General features: G+C 37.2%; 1 pseudogene; it reads left to right on the forward strand.

Annotated features, from left to right (window-relative positions):
* The first annotated feature begins 354 nt into the window (after nucleotides 1–354).
* LOC127234632 (serine/arginine-rich splicing factor 3-like) lies at nucleotides 355–844 on the forward strand (annotated as a pseudogene).
* The last annotated feature ends 7,519 nt before the right edge of the window (nucleotides 845–8,363 follow it).

Raw genomic sequence — 8,363 nt, forward strand, 5'->3', positions numbered from 1 at the left:
TTAACCAGTATGATAAATATATTTACAGAGTGACATCTCCCATCATGCTTAGGCTTCAGACAAGGGAATAATTCTGTCAGAACTTGCCTCTGAACTATGCTTATGGTATCCAGAAACAGCTGACCAGATACTCTACAAAGGAGTTACTTGTTGGGAATGGATATTTCAAGAAATTAGAATAGGAACTACTGACACCAGACAGACATGGAGCATTTGCTTAGAAAAGTGGATTCAGCGCCATTTCGTAGATGCCAGGGAACAGAGAGCATCTGCAGAAGTAGATCCAGAAGTGTGCGGGTGACCCTGTGGAAGTGTTGGAGTTTGAGCCTCGGTGTTTGAACCCAGGATCTTGAAATGCATCATGATTCCTGTCTACTAGATTGTAAGGTTTATGTAGGGAATCTTGGAAACAATGGGAACAAGACTAGAGTGGTCTTTTGGTTATTATGCACCGCTTCGAAGTGTGTGGTTTGCTCAGAACCCTCCTGGCTTTGCTTTCCTTGAATTTGAGGATCCCTGAGATGCCTTTGATGCTGTCTGAGTACTGGATGGAAGAACATTATGTGGCTGCAATATGAGAGTGGAACTGTTGAATGGTGAAAAAAGAAGTCGTAGTCGTGGCCCACCGCCCTTTTGGGGCCGTTGCCCTAGAGATGATTACCGTAGGAGGAGTCCTCCACCTCAGCGAAGATCTCCAAGAATGAGATTCTTCTCTCGAAGCCAGAGCAGCTCACTTTCCAGAGATAGAAGAAGAGAAAGGTCTTTGTCTCAGGAGAGAAACCACAAGCCATCTCGGTCCTTCTCTGGGTCTCATACCCAATCTAGGTCAAATGGAAGGAAGTAGAAGACCAGCTTTCTTAAAAAGTGGTATACAGGAAATAACTTCATTTGACAGGAGTATGTACAGGAAATTCAAATTTTGTTTGAGACTTCATAATCTTGGTGCATTTTAAGATGTTTTAGCTATTCAAATTTGCTTTGAACTTTAGTTTTTCATAGACTGAAATAAACCTAGATCCTGCCCAGTTGAAGTGTGATGTGCTAATGATACAGAAACCACGTTGGAAAGAAATAAAGCTCTAGTTTGTCTAGTAGCTGGGATACTGTGTGGAGCTGTGGGTAAAATGATAGCCAGTCTTTAAAAGCTGTTAGTGAACACCAGCTAACAGGTAAAGAATGGGAACTACACCCTGAAGGCTGTCAGAGGTTCCTTACTGATTGCTAAATATGGACGCATAGCTTAACTTTCTTCATTTGGAAATGGAAGAAAACAGTGTAAAGATACATTGTAGAGCTGAACCTTTGAGTTACTGTGAAAGATTTCTTTTTCATGCTGTCATTTGTAATATGTTTGTGAGAATCCTTGGGATTAAAGTTTTGGTTACAAATTGTTGTTTAACTTGAAAGTCTATTTTTCCTTGAACACTCAAATCTGTGAGTTTGGTATCAAGTCCAAGTATAACATTCCTATTGGAAGTCATACTTATAGTATAAGTATAAGCACTTATAAAGTGCTTTTGGATTAATAAATAAAATACTAGCATAATAAAAGAAAAAAAGAAAAGTGGATTCATTATCACAGAAAGAAGGCAGGAAGGGAAGAAGGCAAAAAGGAAGGTGGGAGGAAGAGGGCAGCATGGTTATACCAATTCACTTTACTAGTGAAGTGTTTCTGTAGGTGTTTTGGGTTTCTTATCAACCATTAAGTATAACAAAGAATGTACAACACTTGTATTTTCTAAAGACTCTATATGCTAAACCAATCACTGTTTTTGGTGGGACTATGTGAGGAACCAGTTTACCTATTGTCTGAGGTCAGTAACTAAGCTGAGGATTTCATGTTTGTGTCAATAATGGCCATGTGGAAAACTGATGAAATTCTACTTATTTGTGGAAACTCCAAACAGTTTTCTACCAGGAAAAAGAACTCGCCCTGGGCTGGGCTTCTTTGTTACCAGAGACGCATGCTGAGACAATTTTTCTTTCTGAGGACATTCTCTTCATCTTAGTATAAGAAGTATAATAATAACTGTATAGGTTTGTTATGAGGATCCATGATGACATCCTGTGCGTGTGGATGAAGATGAATAAGACAGTAATGATGCATGGTTATTGTTATGTCTATGAACATAGCTAAAGCTAATTATGTCCTCTGTATAATAATTATCAGCCCTTCTGGCTTTTAACATATATGCAATATTGCATTTCTACTTCAGTTCCTGCTCAGCACAAGGAGGGCCCTTTCCCACTTGCAAAGAGAATGCCAGAATGAAAGGGCTGGAAGGAGTTTTATTTTCCTATTTCTGTGCCATAGGAATGGTGCAACGCTATCAGCTGAGATAATACTGCCTGTAAATAGCTCTGAGTGAATTTGGTTGGCAAAATCGCGGGAGAAGATTGACAGGATCTTAAATAGCAGTAGTCAGGGAGGCCGTGGCTGGAGTATTGACAGCCAGTGATTTCGTGAGTAATGAAGAGGGTTATATGATTAAGTTTCCCGAAGCGTGGAGCGCCTGCCGTGTGCACTTGCTGCCGATCGCCACCCTTCTGTGTTGTGGACCAGCCTTGCTGCTTTCCAGGCAGGATCAATAGGATTAGAGGATTTAGGCAGAAAGCTTGCCTGTGGCTTCTTGTTAAGGGTGTAGGGTGCCTTGCAGCTCTCTGCTCCTGCGTTTTGCACCATGCCATGCATTAATCATATAAAAAGCCACCCCTTGGTTCATTCTTGGGCCATTTCCCCAATGCTTTTTTTTTTTTTTCCCAAGAACTCAAATTTAGATTTTATTTGTATGCTAAAGATTTGCAGAATAAGATAACACTGGAGACAACATCCTTTACAGCCAATTCTGCACATTCTGGTAAATCTGGCTAGATATGACCTACAACCTGAATTTGCCAGATGGTGTGTCTGGGGCTGCTTCTGTGTTTTCCTGACTTCCATTATTATTATCACCATTGTTATTATTTAACACTCAAAATAAAAAGCTTCATTATGGCATTTGAGTACATGTATATCATTGTACTCAGCTGTTTTTTTTTCACAACCATTTCAGTTCTTGGTTGTTATATTTGTAAATTGCCTATGTTATCTTTTCCTGCTAGTTTGTTAATTTTTATGGGACAGAAACTCTGTTCCATTCATATTTAGGAACTTCATATCTAATACATGTGCATACACATATTGGTAAGTTCTTCCAACAGTACTCAAATTTGCTTCCTTTTTTTGCCATATGCTAGAGCAGTTTGAATGCAATCATTCTAAAGCATTCTCTTGAAAAACAAGACTTACTTTGGTAGTTGAAGCAAAGAGTAACTAAGCTTCAGGAGGGTTTAAGAACACAAATCAAGACAGAGGTAGTAAGTGATGAGATTAGTTTGAAAATGCCCACCCATCTGCTTTTAAGCATGTAAAACTGACCACTTTCTGTCAGTCTTTCTAGAAATAACTCTTTTCACTTGATAGATAAATTACATATATGGTAAATATGTACATGGGTGACACAAATATGTTGTTATAAATAAACTCATATTTTAATATTCTTTACAGAAATCATGTACTTCTATGAAACCCAAGTTAACTTCATTTAAATCAGGGTTATACAAGTAAAATAGCCTGTGATCTGTGAACATCTGAAGTTAAATACCATGTTTAGGATCAGGTGAACAGAGTCAGACAAGGATTCAAGAGAAGTGAGGGAGGGTTGAATCACTCCACTCATTCCAGCTGGGAAAACGTGTTCCTCAGGCTAGCACAGACTCCTCACAACTGGCTACCAGGAGTGTGCTTAAGAAAAACACTGAAATCCCACCCTTCTTGCATGTCCTCAGCTATTAACAGTCCTTGTTTTTAAGTGTCACAGGCTGGACTGATTACTTTCATAGCTTTACCTCCCCATACATTCCAATTTTCCAGCCCAGCTGCCTCCTCTTTGCCTTGGCTGCTTGCAGAGCTCTCCACTAGCTTCCTATGAACCTGGCAGGCAGGTGGGCAAGGAGTGGAAGGTTTTGATTTTCTTTTAACTCATACACCTATACTAAGATGTCTTAGGACTCTAGTTACAAAGGAGAAAAATAAATCCATTTGTAATCTAAGCACACACTTTTCTCACACAGCCTAATCTTGTTTATATTTTGGTTTACCATGCTTCTCCAATATAAAGATTTTTGCATTGCTCTAACCAGTAATTGCGTCATCAGAATGATCAGATGATTAAAAATGGCAAATGATTACTATGAGAAAGATTAAATGGGCTTTGCTAACAAATCCTTCTTGTTAAGAGTATGTGTTTGTAATAAATGTATAACCAGACTATAGCCTCTGAAATGATTTGGGCTTAATGAAACAGTTTCTGCTATGTCTTTGAAAACTCAGTTTGGAAAACTTAATGTGGAGAAGAGTGTCCATTTTTTTCTTATAGTTTTGGTTGTGAGCCTAGCCTTTAACAGTTGAGACACCTCTTTAGCCTTTTTTTTTTTTCAAAATATACATTTCTAAGGCACATATTTACTTTCTTCCTCTATCACTTTGCTTCTCTCTATCTCTCCTTCTCTCTGTATCTCTTCCTGTCTCTCTCTTTGTCTCACTCTCTATAAAAGATAGGAGCAAAGTTTCAGCATCAGGGACTCATTCCTCAGCTACATTGAGGACAGGAAGATATTCAGTCTCAGAATTCTCCAGGCATGCTGAGGAGAGGCAGCAGGATCAGGACATTCAGTCTGAGGTAGTAGTAAGAGCGAGTGGCCTGCTGTTTTACTTTTTGACCTTCAGTTTGAAGTTTGAACCCCAATATCTGTCTCTGGATTTTTTATATATTCCTGTTATACTCTTTCATTTTATTAGAAATTTGAGAGTAATTCAGTTGCTATTGAGAAGGAGAAATCCCTCATATTTTATCAAAGTCCACAAAGTCTTCTGCATTCATCTACCTATCCATCTGACACCACAGAAACAAAACAATCTTTGTTGATGAAGACTTCAGTGCTGATATACATAAGCAAATGAGGTCTGATATCATTCTTGAAGGATTTTGGGCACCTAAAGAATCTACACTATGGCAAAAATAATGGAAGAAGGTCCAAAAGAATGAAAGACTCCTGTGTGCTTGAAGTTCACCATTTTACCTTTTGCTCTTGAGCTGCTTATACATTATGAGGTCTGTCAATTTCAAAACTGTAGTTAATTGTGTTTGATTTATATCTGTACATGTAATTGTTTAACAAGTAAAGTTATAATATACTTCTGGAAAATTCACACACAATAAAGATTACAGAGTGATAGCTTATGTATCAAAGGGAATTTGTAGATGTAATTTGTTTGTAGCACTCAGACAGGACAGGTTATATCCTTAACCAACTATGACTTTTGTTCTTATAGGAAGAGGAGATGAGACAAAGATTTAGAACACATGGTGTGAAGGGAGAGAATGTAGTTAAGCAGTTAATCCACTGATTGCCTCCAACCAGCAAAGGCAAAGAGATAGGCATGAGAGAGTCCTGAGATGCCAAAAGAATACTTTTTATATCTTAAGTTTGAAAATCTGCTCTCTTGATGTATTAGAGAATATTTCATTTTGCTTAAACAATTAAGAAATTTGTTATAGAATTTCTGAATTTAGTGTAAATATGACTTTTAACTGAGGGAACAGAATAGTCATTAGCAATATATGATCAGAAACAGTTACCCATGTTCAACATATTTGAATACCATTTCAACTGTAGAATTTACAAGTGGATAAAACGCCAAAGATACAAACAAGAATTTTTAAATCTATGGATATACTTTAGTCTCAGGATTATGTATAGTAGGATATTATTCTGTAGAAATATATACATATACATATACATATTGAAACTTTAAAAAAAATCTAATGTATTGTAGAATTCTTTATCTTTTCAAAAACAACTTTTTAAAATCTACTGTAGTAGTACTATCCATTCTAAATTGATTTTGAAGAATATGAAAATGTTCTTTTATTGTATTTTATTATTTTAAACTATTTTTACTTTAAATATATTTTATCATAATCTTCTCTTCTCTCAAGTCTTTTCAGATCTGTTTTCCCACCTTACCTACTCAAATTTAACTTCTTTCTAAAAACCAAACAAACCCCAACACAACAAATCCCCCAAACCAAGAAAACAAAATACCAGACACACAAACCAAACCACCAAACTGTAAACAAAAGATCACACACAAAAAATACTGTGGAGTGAATTATATATTGGTTAACAACTCTGAAAAATGAGGCCTTCCCTTGAGTGATTGATAGATCCAATGAAATGCTACTAGAGAAAAATGGGATTCCTTTACCTAGCACATATAAATGGCAATTCAATTGTTAATCTTTACCTCATGGGTAAGTTTTCATTTATTCATTATTAAAAAATAATAAGAATAAACAAAAGTATCACATAATGTTTGGATTAGACAAATCAACAGAAGGCAGAGTCCAATACAAGGCACAAGAATTAGAGACCTACTAGTTTGAACACTCAGGAATCCCATAACACTACTAAATTGGAAGCCATGACATAAGCAGAGGATCTGATCCAAACTGATGACGGCCCTAGGCATGATATTTCAGTCTCTGTGAGTTAACATGAAATTTTCTCATGTTGGTTTAGAGAGGCTTATTTTCTTGGTGTCCTCCAACCCCTGGGGCTCGTACACTTTTATGCTTCTTCGTCTGAAGGTTCCCTTAGTTCTGAGGAGAGGGAATTGATGGATACAATTCATTTAGGTCTGAATGTTCCAATATCTCTCATTCACTGCATAATGTCTTGCTGTAGATATCTACATGTGTTCTATCTGATTCAGGAGGTAACCTCTTTCATGATAGCTAAATAGGGCACTAATTAGAGTATAGCAGAATATCATCAGGAGTTAATTCATACTCACATTTTTTAATACCAGTATTATTTTTCCCCTAGATGCCTGGGCTAAACTCAGACTCTTGATCATCCAAAGAAATGCCAGGTATGGGTTTCATCTCCTGAATTTGGCCTTAAGTCAAATCAGTTATGGTTGGTTACCCTAGAAGTTTTGTGCCTTCCTTGCCCTAGCATATCTTACAGATAATGGGTTTATGTTTGGCTTAGAGTACTTTCCTTTTCCAAAGATACTGTAACATAGGGATGAAGATTCTATGTAAGCACTAGCTCAACAGCACCATGTTCAATGAATTGTGTAGGTATTGTTTTCAACATTGAGCCTTGCTGTCATTTTGTGGAGAGAAATGGTCTGGGCAAAGATTTTTATGAACTTCAGGTTGTTCTTATTTCATTCTGTAAGAGTGTATGGGATTTTAACATAGATAGTACATCAGCCCCAAGTTGACAGAGAAAGGTGACTTTGGCTCTGTCTTATTGATACAGTCTCATGTAACTTAGTAAAAGTGTGATGGTTTGAATAAGAATTGTTCCCATAGGCCACATATTTGCATGCTTAGTCCCCAATTGATGAGCAATCAGGAAAGGTTTAGGAGCTGAGGTCTTAGAATCATGTGTCTTTGGAGGAGGTATATCACTAGGGTGGGATTTCAGGTTTCAAAATCCCATACCAGGCCTTATTTTCTCTCTGTCTCTCTGTCTCTCTCTCTGTGTGTGTGTGTGAGAGAGAGAGAGAGAGAGAAAGAGAGAGACAGAGAAAGAGAGAGAGACTGATTCCTGAGGATCAGGGTGGTGTACAGATCTTAGCTACTTCCACATCACCATGGCTCTCTGTGTCTGCTATGTTCTCTGCCATTATGATAATGGACTAAGTATTTGAATTAAATGCAAGCACCCAATTAACTGCTTTACTCTTTAAGAGTCACCCTAGTCATCATGTCTCTTCACAGAATTCTAAGATAGAAGGTAAATGTAGAATCATGTACTTGTCTGCTTTTCTATGAACTGTAGTTCACTAGATAATATCTGCTATAGGAAATCCACAAAATGACTTATATGTCACGGGAGTGCATGATGGGGGCAATGTAAGCCTTGTAGGGATGCTTAAATCATGACTGTCTGTGGCATGTCAATGCCTGAGTCTTCATGTACTTCATTAAGGCTGAAATAACAGCAACTATATTTGAAATATTTCCATTGCTGCTAGATCATTATGAACATTATATTTTGATTACTTTTTAGAAACGTCTCTACTGACCACTTCTGGGATTTCGTTCTCAATGTGGACTTTCTCCTTCGGTTCTTTTAACAACACGTTTCCTCTTTCCTGCCCCCTACTTCAATGTCCTACACTGAAGATAATTTCACAAATATATATCCTGTTTCAATATTTTTCTCTTTAGTTAGATTCATTCATTGGGTTTTTTGTGTATTTAGTTTTTCTTACGGTGAGACTTTGGCATCTTTTTAATAGA

This window comes from Phodopus roborovskii, unplaced genomic scaffold, assembly GCF_943737965.1.
Source record: "Phodopus roborovskii unplaced genomic scaffold, PHOROB, whole genome shotgun sequence".
NCBI classification, from domain to species: domain Eukaryota; kingdom Metazoa; phylum Chordata; class Mammalia; order Rodentia; family Cricetidae; genus Phodopus; species Phodopus roborovskii.